This window comes from Chionomys nivalis, chromosome 7 (assembly GCF_950005125.1).
Source record: "Chionomys nivalis chromosome 7, mChiNiv1.1, whole genome shotgun sequence".
NCBI classification, from domain to species: Eukaryota; Metazoa; Chordata; class Mammalia; order Rodentia; family Cricetidae; genus Chionomys; species Chionomys nivalis.
This window is the reverse complement of record NC_080092.1, coordinates 30,914,183-30,931,956: the sequence shown is the minus strand read 5'-3', so window position 1 is coordinate 30,931,956 and position 17,774 is coordinate 30,914,183. Positions and strand designations below refer to the sequence as shown.

The following is a 17,774-nucleotide window of genomic DNA, read 5'->3' as shown; positions in this document are numbered from 1 at the left end:
TAAATTTTTAATTATGTGTGTTTAAGTGTGGGTTTGTACAAGTGGATGTAGTGCCTATAGAGGCCAGAAGGGGCACTGGACCTCCTAGAGCTGGAGTTACAGGTGGTTGTGTGTAGGGTCCCCTGCAACAGCAGTTTGTGCTCTTGAGGACTGAACTTTATCTCCATCTACATTCCTTCCCTTCTTTTTTTAAACATAGAATTTATTATTTTTAATTATATGTATATATGCACATACAAACACACACATATATGTATATATGCACATACAAACACACACACATATATATACACACACATACACACACACACACAAACATGTCCTGTATGGGTATGTGTGCATAAGTGCTGAAGCTCACAAAAGCATTGGACTCCCCTGGAGCTGGGATTACAGGTAGTTGTGAGCTGCCTGATTTGGGTGCTAGGAATTCAACTCCAGTTCTCTGCAAAAACAGTACTCTCTTTTAAATGCTGAGCCATCTCTCCAGCCACCAGGATAAAATGAACAAGACTGCTGTGGAAAATATTCTTGTACACTGTAAAGATTTGTCACTCATATTGGATTAATAAAATGCTGATTGGCCAGTAGCCAGGCAGGAAGTATAGGCAGGGAAACCAGACTAAGAGAATTTTGGGAAGAAGAAAGGCATAGTCAGTCACCAGCCAGACACAGTCTGAGTCAACAGGTCTTTATGTCAAGGAAAGGAAGCAAGATAAGAATGACTTACTGAGTAAGGTACCAAGAAGCCACATGGCTAAACATAGATAAGAATTATGGGTTAATTTAAGTTGTAAGAGCTAGTTAATAATACACATCAGCTAATAGGCCAACCGGTCTATAACTAATTAAAAAATATAGACAAGAAGCTGAGTTTTATACTTTTCAAGTCCAGCAGTCTTTCAGACTGGAGAATTAGATAGAGAACAAGAAGTTTAAAAGGTTTTAAACCGGGGAAAACAAAGGAGTCCTGCGAGGACAGTAGGTGCTGTCTGTGAGTAAGCTGGGTCTTCCCAGTTGGCTGGATCCATCTCTTGCAGCGGAGAGCCTTGTAGACCCTTTCCTTTCTCAGTGATGTGGGAGTGTCATATATCAATCTGTTTATTTCATTGGTTAAGTAATAAAGAAACTGCTTGGCCCTCATAGGTTAGAACATAGGTGGGTGGAGTAAACAGAACAGAATGCGGGGAGGAAGAGGAAGTGAGCTCAGACGCCATTTCCTCTCCTCTCTGGGGCAGACGCCATGTTCCCTCTCCCGGGCAGACTCGATAGCTCTCCTCTCTGAGGCAGATGTGATGCAGCCAGCCGCCAGGTCAGACACGCTGAATCTTTCCCGGTAAGACTAGTGCTACACAGACTATTAGAGATGGGTTGATCGGGATATGAGAATTAGCCAGTAAGGGCTAGAGCTAATGGGCCAAGCAGTGTTTAAAAGAATACAGTTTGTGTGTCGTTATTTTGAGGCATAAGCTAGCCAGGCAACCAGGAGCTGGGACGGCAGGAACACAGCCCGCAGCTCCCACTACATCTCAGGGCCTTGGTTGCAGACAGCTGAGAATCTCCTTCCACAGTGTAGTCTCTGCCCTTGTGTGAACTGAGATTCAGTCCCCTATGGGTTTGTCTCAGGCCTTCAAATCCTGGGAACAGAGTTCCAAAGGCCATGGGACTTCCTCTTCCTCCAGGTATTTCTTCTGAACTCACGAGGCCAACTCTGACAGGCACATTCAATTGGTTTGCTCTATAAGACATATAAAACTTGCTTGGGTAAAAAGCTTGTCATTAACTATGTGCTGCTAGTCTCCGAGATATCAAATGGACTATCTTGAAAACTGTTGGAAATTGTGGATCATCAAAATCCATTATTGGCCCCTCAGGTGTTGGTAAGTTCTTTGATGGCACCACCAATGGCTGCTCATTTGCTACTGTTAGTTCTTCCTGTAAGGGCAGCTGTCCAGAGAGCACTGGAGACTGAGGCCTTGGCTTCTGGGGTGAGCCTTGGACATCAGGATGCATTAGTGGACTGGAGGAAGGGTTCCAACCCTGGCTGTTGAGGTCGAAGGGATGTCTGTGATGGCAGAGGTGGAGGATGCACAGGCAAAGAGTATTCATATGGTTGGGTTTCATGCTCCCTTGGTCTTATTTACTGCCAGGGATCCTGGAGGCCAAAGGCAAGGATTCCTCAGAGTCACCCCTGCAGCTGCTGATCCACCATACCATTCACCCCAGAGTTAGCAGAAGTTTTTGAAACCTATGGTGCTGATGCTACCACACACCTGGGTGGTAAACAATTGAGAATATCACCATGATCCCAGACACTCAGCAGCCATTGATGCCTGGAGACAAAGACCAGCCCCAGGTGCCCAATGAATGGCATTTGCAGGAGCCCTGACAGCCCTGAGATAGCAGCTACTTCGTGTATGCACAAGCTTCCCAGCTTCATCTCCATAGTGTACCTTGTTGCTAAACACTACCCTTCCACAGCAAAGGTATTAAGAGCACCAAGCAAACATGTATTAATAAATACAAAGTGGCTAGAAAAAAAATGCCACATTTAAAGTTGGCGTTCATCCATCTTTGATGAAGCCCCTGAATTCTATGGATCCCCCAAATTTCTAGAGAAAGGGTGTCGCTCTGAAACGGTTTGCTTGGACCACAGCGCTAGAACAACTGAGCTTAATCTCTTTTCATCCCTCCCATTCAACAGGTCTTTGCAGAGCTTTGTGCTGGGTACTGTGTGGGATTCAGGGAAGTACAATTTATAGATTTTGCCCTTTAAGCTTTTATTGCTTAATCACAGTAAGAGGGAGTCAATGAGACACTGTGTGAAATCGTAGGTTGATAGAGTCTGAACTTTCAGTTCTGGTGGTGGAAGCTTAGGGGAAAGCATATGAAATATAGACTGTATTTCCCCCTAATCCAGCAAACATCTCATAGTGGTGAAGTCATTTATCCTTCTTTCCAGCCACAGACTGACATTTCAGCCTAAGGAAGACGTTTTCCCATCATGGTCAGGATATAGATTTCCTGTATGTGAGCCTGGAGGTAGGAAGAAACAGGAATGGACGAGCCACCCCCAACCCCTGCCATTCCTTCCTAGGCCCCTTTTATCACTTTTAAAGGTAAGAGGCAACCATGACTCCTTCCTCCTACAGCCACCGGAGTCTTATTTCAATGAGATTATATGACCCTGGAAGGGCCGGCACTTGGCCCTTTCCTTAGGGAGTACAGGTGCCGTACAGAGTACAAGTGATAGCACGGATTATATGGCTCTCGTTTGCATTCAGTTCCTACCACTTAGCAACTGTGAGATCTTGGGCACTTACGGTTCTGGGTTTTTTAGTGTAGGAAGCTGACGTAATAAAGAGGTTTGAATAATCTAATCTGTATGACTCTCATAGCAAGCATCCAGCTAGACACATCATAACTATATTGGCTGTTACCATTAATGGCCCACAGAAGGCTAGGTGAACGCTATGTTCAGGATGTGTGCCCTCATCTCCTCTAAACTCATGTGTTGAAATTCTCTTTCCTGAGATGATGGTATTAGTGGGTCCTTGCTTTGGGAGGGGAGTAGATTATTGGGAAAAATCTTATGAAGGAGAATAGAACATCTCTAAAGATAGTCCTAACAGAAACAATTTGTCCCTTTCACCATTTGAGGTCAGAGTTAGAAGGAGATGTCTGTGGTCAAGAAGGTGGCCCTCACCAGTACTTCCATCCAGGTCTTTACAGCCTTTGTCATGGTGAGAATATTTCGGGCATTCCTAAATTATGTAACTTATGGAGCTTGGTATGAAATCCTAGACAAGGGGGTTATGCATCCCCTAAGGATACAGGGAACTGGAAGCAGTGCCACTGCTACTCCAACAGTGAGAAAAACACAGCTAAGTTACAAAAGTCTAATGATTCTGGAGCTCATTAGAAAGCTGAGGTCCCAGAATAAACAAATTACCTGTGGTGGGGGAGGAAAAGGCCCCTCAGAAGAGAAGCTGAACCTGTGGCCTCGGTACAGTGATTAAGAAAGGGAGGGGTGATATACAGAAGGACAAGAAGAATCCAACAAGACAAGTATCTCAATGATTTCCTATAGGTTGGGTATGGGCCAGCATGAAAGATGCCCTAGAGACCCTCAGGAAGGGAAGGAATTTGTATCAGATCCTGGGCTCCTTGCCAGAGATCTTGGCCATAAGAATACCCCGTGGGAGGGGGGGCTGGAGAGATGGGTCAGAGGTTAAAAACACCAGTTGCTCTTCCAGAGGTCCTGAGTTCAATTTTCAGCAACTACATGGTATCTCACAACCATCTGCAATGAGATCTGGTTCCGTCTTCTGGCATGTAGGCAGAACACTGTATACATAAAAAATAAATAAAACAATCTTTAAAAACAACAGCAACAAAAAATCCAGGTTGTGGTGGTGCATGCCTTTAGACCAGCACTTGGGAGGCAGAGGCAGGTAGATCTCTGTAAGTTCGAGGCCAGCCTGGTCTACAGAGCGAGCTCCAGGACAGCCTCCAAAGCTACACAGAGAAACACTGGCTCAAAAACCAAAAAAAGAAAAAGAAAAAAGAAAAAAAAAAAGACTACTCTCTGTGGAAGAGGAGGAAGTAGTGGAAAAATTACTCAGTAGTGTGTGGGAGGAAGGGTAGACACTGTCAGAGAGGCCAAAGACTTATCCTTCACGCTGGAATCTTGTCTTTTATAGGGACAGGTATCCAAATTACATTGGAAGAACAGCCCTGTAATTCTCCAGGAATAAAAAAAAAATCTGGTTGTGTTCAGAGAAAAGGGTTTAGAGCCAGGGATTAACTGTGCAAGCATGTTTCCCGGCAGTAGCTGTCCTGTGAAGAAAATTCCTATCCGTTTTGAAGCAGAATTACTTTTAGTTTCACGTCCACACACATCCTGTGTGGTGTGCTCTAAGAATATGGAGGCGTGGTTTCCTCTTACTTCCTGCCTTGTGATGGCCACAGATGCCTGCATCACTTGCCAGGTGGCATTCTGTGACTTGGAGATGCAGTGGACTTACTGCAAGACTAGCTAGCATTGCTAAAGTTGCCATCTCCAAATGGCCAATATGTCCTATGTCACCAGTGATGGCATTAAGGAGGCAGCAGGCTGTGGTGGAGCAGCCAAGAACAGAGTCATTCACTACACTATCTGCAGAAATAAGTTTGCCAATTCCAATGCCTAGGAAAAGTTACCTTAACTCTTGACTGTATGTGGAACTGGAGATGGAGGTGGTGCAGGCTGTGAATTACCAAGAAGATAACGAATAAGAACGTGGAGAAGGAGCTAAGTGTGAACGGCATGGCCAAGGTACCATAAATGTAGCCATTGAGGCTCCATCATTCACATGTCCCAATAAAGGGACTTCAGCTTCTGCAGAAGAATCCAGGAGTCACAAGGTTGGGGACTCACAGCTAAGCCTGGGTGGAGAAGCTGCTCCAGCTCCTGTGGTTTGATCAACAAATGAAGAAGTTGACCAAGTAGCAGGATAAGGAAATCGAGGAAGAGGAGGAGGAGATAGGAGAAGGAAGACGTGGATCTAGATGAAGAAGGTTGAGAGCATACTGATGCTAATGAAGAATTTCACTATGAAGATGCTGGCACTATGGTCCACAGAGGATGTGGAAGATGAGGAGTCTGGGCCAAACCCACACTCAGGCACCATTTCCACAGCAGAGTGCTTATTTTGTTCCCACCATTCATTATCTCTCATGAAGAATGTGACTCACAGGACCAAGCTCCACAGCTTTTATTCTTTATACAGAATATCTCTCAGACTGATTAATGACAGGAGAGGAAGCTGGCGTTGGCAAGAATTACTTGTGGGACAATGAGAGAGGGAAATTGCTCGACTCTGCGGAAGCTGTTCAGGCACACAAGAATGACAAAAGCTACTGCAAGCCCTTCACATATGGTGATGCTGCATTAGAATTCCCAGAGGGCTGTGATTTTAGGAGTAGCTCCACAGATCACAGGCAGGGAGGGGGATGAGGCTGAGGAGCTGCCCTCAGATGAGATCTTGGAATTGTGATGATGAAACCATGGTGCCAGTTCTTCCTTCCTGTGCCAGATCAGCTCATCCCTCCTGAATGAGGCACCACAGACGGTGATTTGGCTTATCAAGAGCTGTGGAAGTTGCTAGAAACCAGAAGGCTGTGGGCTGGAGCAGCTCTCATGTAGGAGTGAGCTGTGCAGTATGTCCAAAGGATGAGATCAAAACGGATGCTGAAGACAGGAATGAGGCAGTGCCAGTCAACAGATGCACTTCATGACCCAGGTGGGACTCTGAGAGGCTGAGCCTGAAATGCATTTCCTGCCATACTTTCTCCTTGCCCGAGGACCAGTGGAAACCAGGCTGTGGGATAGATTGAGTGCCATTTTATTTGTCCTTCCTAATTAAAAACAAAAAGTCAGAATGGAAAAAAATGAGAAGACATACAAAAATGTAGTTTAAAAATTCACTGTGAAGCCAGGTGCATGCTTGGAATCCCAGCACGCTACCGGTAAAGACAGGAAGATCATGAATCCATCCTAAGGTATATAGTGAGTTCAACTTCAGGCACAAGGCCACACCTACTCCAACAAAGTCATACTTCCTAATAGTGCACTCCCTTTGGGGCTATTTTCTTTCAAACCACTACATTCCACTCCTGGCCCCCCAAGGCTTGTAGCCATATCACAATGCAAAAATGCATCTGGTCCAACTCCAAAAGTCCCCACAGTTTATCACAGTCCCATACGTATTTGGAAGTCTAAAGTTCAAAGTCTCTTCTGAGACTCATGCAATCTCTTAACTGTAATCACTTGTAGAACCAAAATCAAATATCACATCACATACTTGACCCTACCTCATCTAATCTAGTGTATAACATTTTTTAGCACATGCATGTTTATGTGTGTATGGGGGCATATGTGTTTATGCACATGTATCTCTGAATACACTAGAGGTTGGGTCCTTTTTTGATTTCTCTCTACTTCATTTCCCACGGCAGCTCTTTCAGAGCATGGAGCTCCCCGGTTTTGCTAGACTCGCTAACCATCTGCTCTGGGGGCTCCTATCTCTGCTTCTATAGCTGCCCTGCTTTTACACAGATGCGGACTCTGAACAGTGGTTCTTATGCGAGTGTGGGGAAGTGCTTTATCCACTAATCTACTTCCCCAAATGCTGTGGAGTAGAATATTTGTTTAACTCTGTAAAGATGTGTTGCATTTGTTTATGCTCCATTTGCTTAACTATGTAAAGACGTGTTGCTGTTTCACCTTGCTTGCATAAGGTACCTGATTGCTCTAATAAAAGGATGAATGGCCAGTAACTAGGCAGAGGAGGAATAGGCAGGGCTGAGAGAAAAGGGTAGTCAGTCAGTCAGACAGCTGGGGTCCAGCTAGCCTGGGGCCAGCCAGCCAGATATGGAGGAAGCAGGAAAGCAGGATGGACAGTAGGTAGGTGAGATAAACAAGCCTTGGGACAGCACATAGGTGAATAGAAATGGGTTAATTTAAGGCTAGAAACAAGCCTAAGCTAAGGTCGAGCATTCATAATTAATAATAAGTCTCTACGTCGTGATTTGGGTGTTGCTGTTTCATAAAGCCTGCTCCACCATCCTGTCACCTTTTAATTTAACCACAGGCAGCATGGCTTTGCAACAAAAATCCTGGTGGTGTGTGATTAAGTAGCAATTTCAGTAAATTTTCGTTGTCTTCATTATAGTTTCCTAGGTAAAAATTCTCAAGTTTTTCCTCTCTTTTCCCTTCTTGGGCACCGTGTCTAGCCTTCTTCTGGACTAAAGGTCAGCGATCTCCCCATTTTCTCAGTACCACTCACTCCGACTGACATTTACACTTGAGTAAACCTTAAACTTCTCTGACCTTTTTTAAAAGCTAGATTTTGAAGAGATATTTTCTCTGTTTAAAAACAGGATGCTATTGTTGCTATTCTCTGTAAAAGGCTGCGTCTCCTCTTCCAGTGTTCCCCTTTAAGATATTCTGTATGTTTATTTAGGTTTCTGTTCCTCTCAAAAGCGAGAGCCTGCTCCTTCTCCCCCTTGTTCCCCCATGCTTGGGATCTATATGCTTTGTGGAAATATGAGAACTACTCAGTGGTAGTTAAAAAGTGCTCAGCCATTTCACACACACACCCCTCTTAGTCATGTAGAATAAAGAAGGAAATAAATCAGCCCTTAAATATCCCATTTATTGCAGAAAAACGAAAAACAACAGATGTAGGTATTTGCGTGGCATGAAATATTGTTGGATAGAAGTCTCAAGTCTGGACTGAATCACAAATTTAATTCTCCCTGAGAAAGGTATGTTCAGCCCTTGTTTGACTAGTCCTTGATCTTCTGTTCCATGCTGAGGCTCAGACTTAGAGTTTGCACATGGTAGGCAAGCACTCTGGTTCTGGGTGACACTGTCAGCTTAACCAGCTTGTGGCAGTGGGTCTCGCCTGTCAGCGTAGGCTCTCAGGAACATTTTAGCCAATCTTTTATAAATCATCCCCATTTCTTCTTACTGCTTTGGGATGGTATTTCTTATTTGATTCCCTGTCTTCTGCTAAATTCAATCAAACACTTCCTGGATCTCCTCTCCCAATGCTGTACAAGGTTGGGTGTACTCTAGGAACACACGAGGTGTTTTTCTGGTGTCCTTTCATCTCACTATTTTAACCGGGGGGAGATAGGTTTATAGGGTGGGTCTGATCTGTGCTGTAGTTAACTTCCATGGTCAACTTGGTACACTTGCAAAGATGCAAACTCAATCAAGGACTTTCCTCCATTGGCCTGTGGGTATCTCGGTTGGGGCTTTTTCTTGGTTGCTAATTGGTATGGGAGAGCCCAGCATACTGAGTGGTGCCATCCCCAGGCAGGTGGGTCTTAGGCCTGAATAAGAAAGGCAGCTGTGGTGGTGCACGCCTTTAATCCCAACACTCGGGAGGCAAAGGCAGAGGCCAGTGGATCTCTGTGAGTTTGAGGCCAGCCTGGTCTACAAGAGCTAGTTCCAGGACAGGCACCAAAGCTACAGAGAAACCCTGTCTGGACACCCCTCCCCCCCCAAAAAATAAAGGCAGCTGAGCAAGCAGGAGGATCAAGCCAGTAAGCAGCACTCCTTTGTGGCCTCTGTTTCAGTTCCAGCCTTGAGCTCCTGTCCTGGCTTCCCTTACTGATGGACTATAACTTGTAAGAACAAACAAACACTTTACTCCCCCAAATTGGTTTTGGTCAGTGTTTTATCACAGCAACAGAGAGAAAATAAGGACAATCAGTGTATATAAGAAAACAAATTTTGAGAGTAAGAAACTTGCCTGGAACCCTCTTGAAACTGAGGTTTGTTTGAGTTCTGAGTCTAAGTGCTTGGTTGTGGCTGAGCACCTCCTAAGGCTGATGGGCTGGATGATGCTACTGACTATATGAAACATTCTGTAATGGAATACCTTTGAGAGAACCGAGGACCGGTCTCTCAGACTAATTTCATGCTTCTGTAATTGTCCTCTTGGGAACTATTAGAGGTTGAGATGTACGCCTATAACCACAATCTATTGGGGTCGCTAACTCCCCTGGAAGTATTTATGTCCATTAAAGACTGACTGGTACTCTAGGGTCTTCCCCTATTGTTTTCTCTAATGTTTCTATTTCCATAATGTTATTTACTATCACTCACAGTCTCTATGGATTGTTAAGTATATATATATATATATGTATATGTATATACATATACATATATATGTATGTATATACATATACATACACACACACACACACACATATATATATATATAACAACGAGTAAATAGCATGCTGCATTATATACACCACTTAATGGTAGTCTGTGTGGTATTCCATTGGGTAATGGACCTAATCTAGTCTCTTGAGGCTCTTTACTAACTTTCTTCATTTTTAGGGTACTTTTAATATCATGTTTATTTTCCTTCATGCCCTCAAAATCCAAAGAGATCTTAGGATTATTTTTATTGATGCACAGGAAACTTTGACACTGTTACTCTCCATATCCGGAAGATCCTGGAAAAGCTCTAGGTGCCTGCTTTGGCAGGAAGACTTTTTTTTTTTCCCTGTAAATGTCCCTTCTCAGGGGGGTGTGAATTTTCAGCAGTCAACCTCTACCCAGAATATGCAGAGATGGGATTTTAAACCTTGATCAACCCATAATGGTTCAGACACTACCTTTGTGATATTCAAGTTTAGATCGGAAATCAGTTTGGAAAAAGAAGACTTGTGAAATTGGGAAGAAAAGTGGTGGAATTTGCGGAGCGGGGAGTTGGAGAGAAAGGAAAACAGGGCTGTGAATTGGTCCACAACATGTTATATGCATGCATAGAATCCTCAAAAAAGATTAAAATCCAAAAAGAGATCCACTTATTCATATTCACTTGATCTGATTAAAGACACGTGTGTAAGTGCGATGTATGTGGTATAGTGTACCTGTTCATATGGTTGTGTGTACAAGTGCTTGTGAACACATGCACACAGGTTCGCTTGCCCATGTGGGTGCCAGAGGTCAATATCAGGTATCTTTGCCTATCCCTTTCTGTCTTGGTCTTGGAGACAGGGTCTTCTACCGAACCAGGAGCTCACCAGCTGTCTGGGCTCAATGGCAAGTGAGCTCAAGGGATCCACCTTTTTGACCCTCCCCCAGCACTGGGGTGACACATTCCTGCTGTCATTCCCAACTTTTGAGTCGCGCTGGGGATTTAAACTTTGGTCCTCACATTTGCATGAGAAGCACCTTATTGACTGAGACATGATTTTTACCCAGGAACTTGAAAATGATGTTCTGAGTTGGGTTCTTGCGAGGCATCACTGTGCAGTGGTGGCTGCATCAGCAGAGATTGGTTTGTGTGTTAAGTCACCTAATCAGTCCAATGTGCACTAAGTCACCAACCAGAAGTACAAATAATACAAACAGTAAGCTACGTATGGGGGATGGGTGTTTACAGAATGATTTCTCTGCAGTAGGACTTAAAGGAAAAGAGGACATCTTCATGATATTATATTCATTCTAAAGAATCCATAAAAAATATTGCTGATGTCAATTTTATGACATGCTGCTCTGACTTAATGACCACATGGCATTTTCTAAAGCGATGATTAGTTTGCTTGTCCTCAGAGCAGAAAAGTTTTAAGTATTCTTCGAGTCTCCAAGGATCAGCTCCAAAGTGAGGCATTTTATGACACATTTGGCAAACCATAAATCTTGTTAACCTTGGAGTTAGTAGCATTTAAAGGCTCACCATTCTGTTCCTCTTGAGGCTAATGTTTGAGTAAATTCACTTGTCTTTTGTGAAGAAACTTCTAGACACTTGGCACCGCCACCCAACAGTGAGAGCTAATATGGCTACTTCTGCCCAACGTGACAGATTGTTTTTTAAGGAGACACACAATTTTAAAGTAGTTATCTAAATGACTTTCACTTGATAAATCTGACTTACCAGATGGTTTAAAATACCAATTCAAGCTCTAATGTTTGCACATTTTCCAGCTATGGATGTGAGAAGCAGACACCTCTCATAATTCACAATTTTACTTTCAGTTTCCTGAGGCGTGGAAAGGCCATAGTTATAAGCCCGAAGCTGAATTCACTGGAGGCAAAGGACTCTCAGCGTACCCTTATGTGTGTTTATTGCCCGACTTAGCCTCATCCAACGTACACTGACTGTGTTTTTATTGACACCTGCTTTTGAGAAAAGTCACAGGCTAATTTTTAAAGTAGCTTCTAGATACTTGGCTTTAGTGTCAAGCAGACACGACTGAGTCTGATTAGTGTTGCCTGCTTGAATAGTGACTGATCTTCTTGGCGTGGCCCTGTGCTGGCAACCACAGCCTCAGAGAATTCGTGAACACAACAGCCATGTCATGTCCACGGGACAGCATTCCCAGCCCTTCTCCACATCTCTAGCTCTGAAATTCTTTCCATGCCTTCTGTGAAGTCCCCTGAGACTTGGAGGGGTTGAGGGAGGGAGGATGTAGATGTCCCTTTTAGGTCTGAGCGTTCACCAATTTCTTGCTTTCATTGCTTTGATTGGTTAAGAGTCTCTGGATTAGTGCTGCTCACTGCGAGAGAAGCTTCTCAGGACAAGGTCTTACCCACTTACAAAGAACAAATGACTAAAAGGTCTGTATTCTTTTTTTTTTTTAAATATTTATTTATTATGTATACAATATTCTGTCTGTGTGTATGCCTGAAGACCAGAAGAGGGCGCCAGACCTCTTTACAGATGGTTGTGAGCCACCATGTGGTTGCTGGGAATTGAACTCAGGACCTTTGGAAGAGCAGGTGATGCTCTTAACCACTGAGCCATCTCTCCAGTCCCAAAAGGTCTGTATTCTACTTTGGCAATCTTGCTCAAAGCGCTGTAGCAAATTAGCTACCCTACACCATGGGGCCTCTCTATCTAGCTCAGGCTGACCCTTCTCTAGCCCTGCTTCCATTGCAGCCCGGGTCAGGATGTTTCCATCAAAGATACCTTTTCCATTACATTTGAATCTCCCGTGAGCGTCATTAATGCTGTCAGGTCTTCTCTGGAAAGTTCAGGAAGCTTGTCGATTGATTTGCTTTCTTCTTCAGCTTGTGGCTGTTGGGGTAGCATGGAGGCAAAGTGTCTGGAAGACGGCAGAGGTCTGTTTAGGGACAACTGATGATTTCAGGATGGAAGGTTAAGGATGATTGCTGCCTCCAGATCACAATGACAGCAGAGTTGCCGCACAGAGGCTTTTGACTGAGGGTGGAAGTTCTCTGACTATTGGGGGCATCGCTTCTCCTGCAGGGATTTCAAGCTGTCAATTGTTGGGCTCCCATCCAAGCTGTGTCAGGGATGAGGATTGCACTATAAGGTTTATAAGTGTTGCTGACACTGGAGGTCAGGTTTTGGGAACCTCTAAAGTGGGGGATGGAGGGAAGGATGAAGGGCAGCAATTATATTTAAGAGGGGGGAATTCAGCATGCTCTTGCCTCAGCGAGCATGCACCCTTGAACTAGTATGCAGTGAATGATGAATTCCTCAGAACTATGGCTGGGATCTCTCTTTTTTTTGTTTTTGTTTTTGGTTTTTCGAGACAGGGTTTCTCTGTGGTTTTGGAGCCTGTCCTGGAACTAGCTCTTGTAGACCAGGCTGGTCTCGAACTCACAGAGATCCACCTACCTCTGCCTCCCAAGTGTGGGATCTTTTAAAGAACTAAAATCTCCCATCTTTGTCTGAAACTTGTAGCCACTAATGCTAGAGAAGAAAGTGTTGCTTGCTCTGAAATGAGTGCACGTCAGGGAATAAATGCCCAGTATAGAGTAATGGGACTTGATGGAAAGAAACAGCCTAGGTCACTGAGCCCCTGAGACTTGACGAGGAGCTGGAAAGGTAGTTCAGGGGTTAGAGCACATGTTGCTCTTGTAGGGATGTGGGTTAGGTTCGCCACTCCCATATGGTGGATCACAACCATCCCATCTCTAGTTCCAAGAGAACTTTCACCTTCTTCTGAGGCCTCAGATACCAGGCACACTTGTGATATCCACACACATTTACATAAAACACTCATATACATGAAATAAGTCTAAGAAACAAAGACTTGTGGGAAGGAATAGGATGATATGAATAAAATATGATTGGTAGGGAATAAGATGGGAAGAGGAACCTTGTATAATACAAGGCCATTTTTGGGGGCACAAAAGAAATAACTCTTGGAAACTGGCTGATGAGTAGAAGCCCAATAAGGCTTTGAACTCTGATCTCAATCGTATCAAATATGAAACAGAACAACCTCTTCCAGGAAAAGAGCAATGGGGATGCATGAAGGACCTGGTTCAGTGGGAGGAGCGAACCTGCCCTGGGTTATTCTTTCTGTTCAAGCAGCTAGAACTGCAGTCCTGGGGGCAAACAGCACTGGACTGGACTCTAGGAGGTGATGTGTTTCTGTTTTTCAGCAGTTGGGAGAAAGAAGCTTTTGCACAAAGCCGAGGGTGGGAGGGTTTAACTATCAGAGCACCATGGAAAGGCTGGAGCGCTTGAGGGAGGCAGGTGTGAGGAATGCTTTCATCTTTATTTATTTTACCTCTCCAGTATTGTGATTTGCAAAATTGACTTTCATTACAGGCAAGAGAGTGGTGGAGAATTCTAATAATTCTCTCACAATATGTATTTGCCTTTGGTTCTAAAACGCAATAAAGTAATGAGGCCCTTTGTTGACCCTCTGCACAGCTCCAAAGATACCAAGAATTTAATAGTAGGCTGAACTATAGCTAAGCAAATAACACCTGAAACATGAATAGCCTTCAAATTATTCTAAGGCAACAGCAAGGTAAATGATGGGAAATGAGAGGTTTAATAACGACCATAAACACTTCAGTAATATGATAATCAGTGTGATGAACGTGTTTAAATTGCCTATTCTGGAAAGTTCCCCCCGCCCCATCTCTCTCACTCTGTGTGTGCGTCTGTGTGTTTGTGTATACACACATGTCCCTTAGTGTGTTCATAGCCAGAGAAAGTACTTTTAAAGAATACTGTTTATAGCCGGGCGGTGGTGGCGCACGCCTTTAATCCCAGCACTCGGGAGGCAGAGGCAGGCGGATCTCTGTGAGTTCGAGGCCAGCCTGGTCTACAAGAGCTAGTTCCAGGACAGGAACAAAAAGCTATGGAGAAACCCTGTCTCAAAAAATCCAAAAAAAAAAAAAAAAAAAAAAAAAAAAACCAAAACAAAACTGTTTATTCTTTGAAATGTGAATACATTTATGTAGCTTATTTTGATCGCACCTGTCCACCATACTCTTGTTCTTATTCCTGCTACTATCTCATGTCCCACTCCTCTCCCCATGCCATTCTCTTTTGTCTTAAAATTGTCACCAACCTTTCAGTCTGATTAGTGTTGTCCACCTATGCATGGATGTGACACTATCGACTGAGGTGTGAGCAACCTACCAGCAACTGTGTCCCCAAAGGAGGACGAATCTCTTTTCCTTGGGCACCATTAACTACCAATACCTCCTCCTTTAGAGGTGGGTCTTTGGGGCCCTTCTTCCAAAAATACTTTTTTTTCCCCAAGACAAAGTACTTTTTAAAATATAGCTTTATTCTATACTAATTGATGAAGAAAAATTGAGTAAAACCAGGCAAGTGAACTGAAAAAAGAAAATAAAAAAAAATAAGAAGTAGATTTATTTTTAATTTTATGTATGTGATTGTTTGCCTGTGTGTATGTATGTCACGAAGTGTGTACAGCGCCTGCAGAGGCCGGAAGTGAGTGTTGAGTGTTAGAGCTCTTGGACCTGAAGTTACTCTAAGGTTGTGTGTTGCCGTGTGGTTGCTGGGAATCAAACCTGGGTTCTCTGGAAGGGCAGCTAGTGCTCTTAATTTCTGAGCCATCTCCTCAGCTTCCCACAGTGATCATGCAATATCTTTGGTTTGACCTCAGTCTGATTCCTTCCATGTGGTGTAATTTTTGAGGTTTACCCATCGTGCACCATGTATGAGAAGTTATTTATTTGCTTTTAACTTAGGGTTTCATAGTGGCCTTGAACTGATGACCTGGAATTTCTGATCCTCCTGCCTCTCCCCACCAAGTGCTGGGATTATCAGTATGTGCAGCCATGGCCCAGACAAGCTTTGGGCAAGCTAGGCAGGCACTCTACCAGCTGAGCTGAGTTCCTGGCCCTCGTCCATTCATTGTTTGTATCAGTAGTGTTCTGTTGTTCAAGCACATTTGTTTGCCTATTGTGGTTGATGGTCCCTTGTTCTGTTTGCTATATGAACATTTGCTTCCATGCTGCTGTTTGCACACAAAATCGTGGTTGTTCCAATTGTGCTATGGTTCAGTACTGCAAAAATTTATTTTTCTTCAGATGATGAAACTGAGACTCAAAAAAAAAAAAAAAAAACATTTCTGAAACTTGCCCACGTTGACACATGCAGTAGGGGTAATGTTCCGAAAAGTGGCAGAAACACATTTTATTCTTTTGGACTTCTGGAAAACTTACCAACTCCTGGCGTTAGCCCTGAATCGATTATCTGCTTCAGGTGGAAGGTGGGGTGTTAAGGGAACATGCAGAATGAAACTCAGAGACTAGAGGGTAAGATGAGAGCCAGGCTTCAGCAGGACGGGCTAGGAGAGCGGGAAAGATGGGGACTGGGCAGTCACCGAGGGCTTTCAGAGAATCCAGGATCCCTAGAGTGAAACTTGGCAGAACCTTTTCTGGATGCTGAGTGAGGTGTGGCTTGTATTCTAGACTAGGGGAGGAAATGCAGAGTTGATGCAGAGCAAGGTAGCTGCCCACTGCCTGACCCAGTGAGCATTTGTACAGAGAAGAGCTAAGAAGAGGCCAGATGGGTTTTGGGTCCTGAGGAGTGGGGTACAGAGAGTAAGGAGTGGCAAGATCAGAGGGTTTTAGACTCAAGGTCCATTCAGAGCTCTAGACGGAGACAGTACCAGACTTCCCTCCTGGGAGAGCAGCATGCGGGAGACCTGGAATTAGTTGGCATTTTGCCTCCAGTGTCCTTGAAATGTGGAGTGGATTCAGGAGTTGCCTGCATTCAGGATTGTGGTCCCGGGAGAGTTTGTCTGAGGGACCTCAACCCTGCTCAGACTGGATTTGCCTCTCACACCTAGATTGTTTTCTAGGGCTCTACAGCCTCAGCAGGAGCAGATGTGAGACTCAGTTAGCTGAGAACCATCAGAACCCAAGTCACCATCAGAACCAGACTTCAAGAGAACAATTGGGAGGCCTCAATGGCCTTTTCAGAGGTCGGTGGAAACCAGAGGTGCTCTGTCCCTAGGTCACTGCAAAGTGAGATGAGAAAAGAGGCAGGAGCCAGGACTTTGTGTAGCACCCCCTGAAGTCTGTGTCCTGGAAGTGTGCCCTGTTCTGCCCTCTCCCCTGGCTTTCCCACAGCACCACTGGGCTCCTCAGTTTCCCTACGGTATTCCTCGTCTTGGATACCAGCCTGGCTGTGTGGAAATCTGTGCCTGATACTAACTGGCTCAGCAATGTTCAACGCTAGCATCCATCCAGGTCTCCTAGGGCAAGCTGTGTTCAGGTTTTGTTGTGTGTCTTCCCTCATTTTGTAGCCTAGAGGCTAAAGGTGTGTATGAAGGGGGAAAAAGGTTTGTGAGAGAGATAAAGAAGCAACATTTTCTCTTCACACGAAGAGCAATGTGATGATTTGTGATCTGTTGACACACCATTAATGAGACACTGGGTTGGGATGTGAAATCAAACGTCAGGACTCCCGACTCCATTCTTTTAGTCATTGTTCTTGGGATGTGGTGCCATGGACCACAACTAACAACATTCTGAGACCTTGCTCCTCGCTGGGCACTGTTGTCAGTAGTTTGCACGTATTAACCCATCATTTGCTCAACAAATCCAGTTGGTAGAGGCTGTCTTCATTTTAGGGGAAGAAATGGAGATGCAAAATATTTTAACTTTCTCCAAAGTCACCTGGCATTGCAATTGGTAGTGAGGCAGGTGGTCTGGATATACAGCTTACAATCACCCTTGGCTTCGATGATGTCATCTGTCTTCCACATAGCCCTCCCCACTTTTTCAAGATCATCTTAGCAGCAGAGGGGCTGATGCTGCCAGTTTACATTTTCAGGAATAGGAATATCAACAGCAGAGCCATGGTACCAGGGATCGACAATGTCGGGGACAACAGAGGATTGGGGCATAAAGGTGTAAAGAAATACAGGGGGAATGGTGGAAGATTACCAATGTCATGTCTAGGAAGTTTGTCCGGGAGGGGCAGACATGGAGGGATCACAGAGAGAATCGCTGA

At 44.3% G+C, this 17,774-nt stretch overlaps 1 pseudogene; it reads right to left on the bottom strand.

The window, feature by feature from the left end:
- Positions 1-932: 932 nt before the first annotated feature.
- LOC130876797 (ameloblastin-like) lies at positions 933-17,526 on the bottom strand (annotated as a pseudogene).
- Between the last annotated feature and the right edge of the window lie 248 nt (positions 17,527-17,774).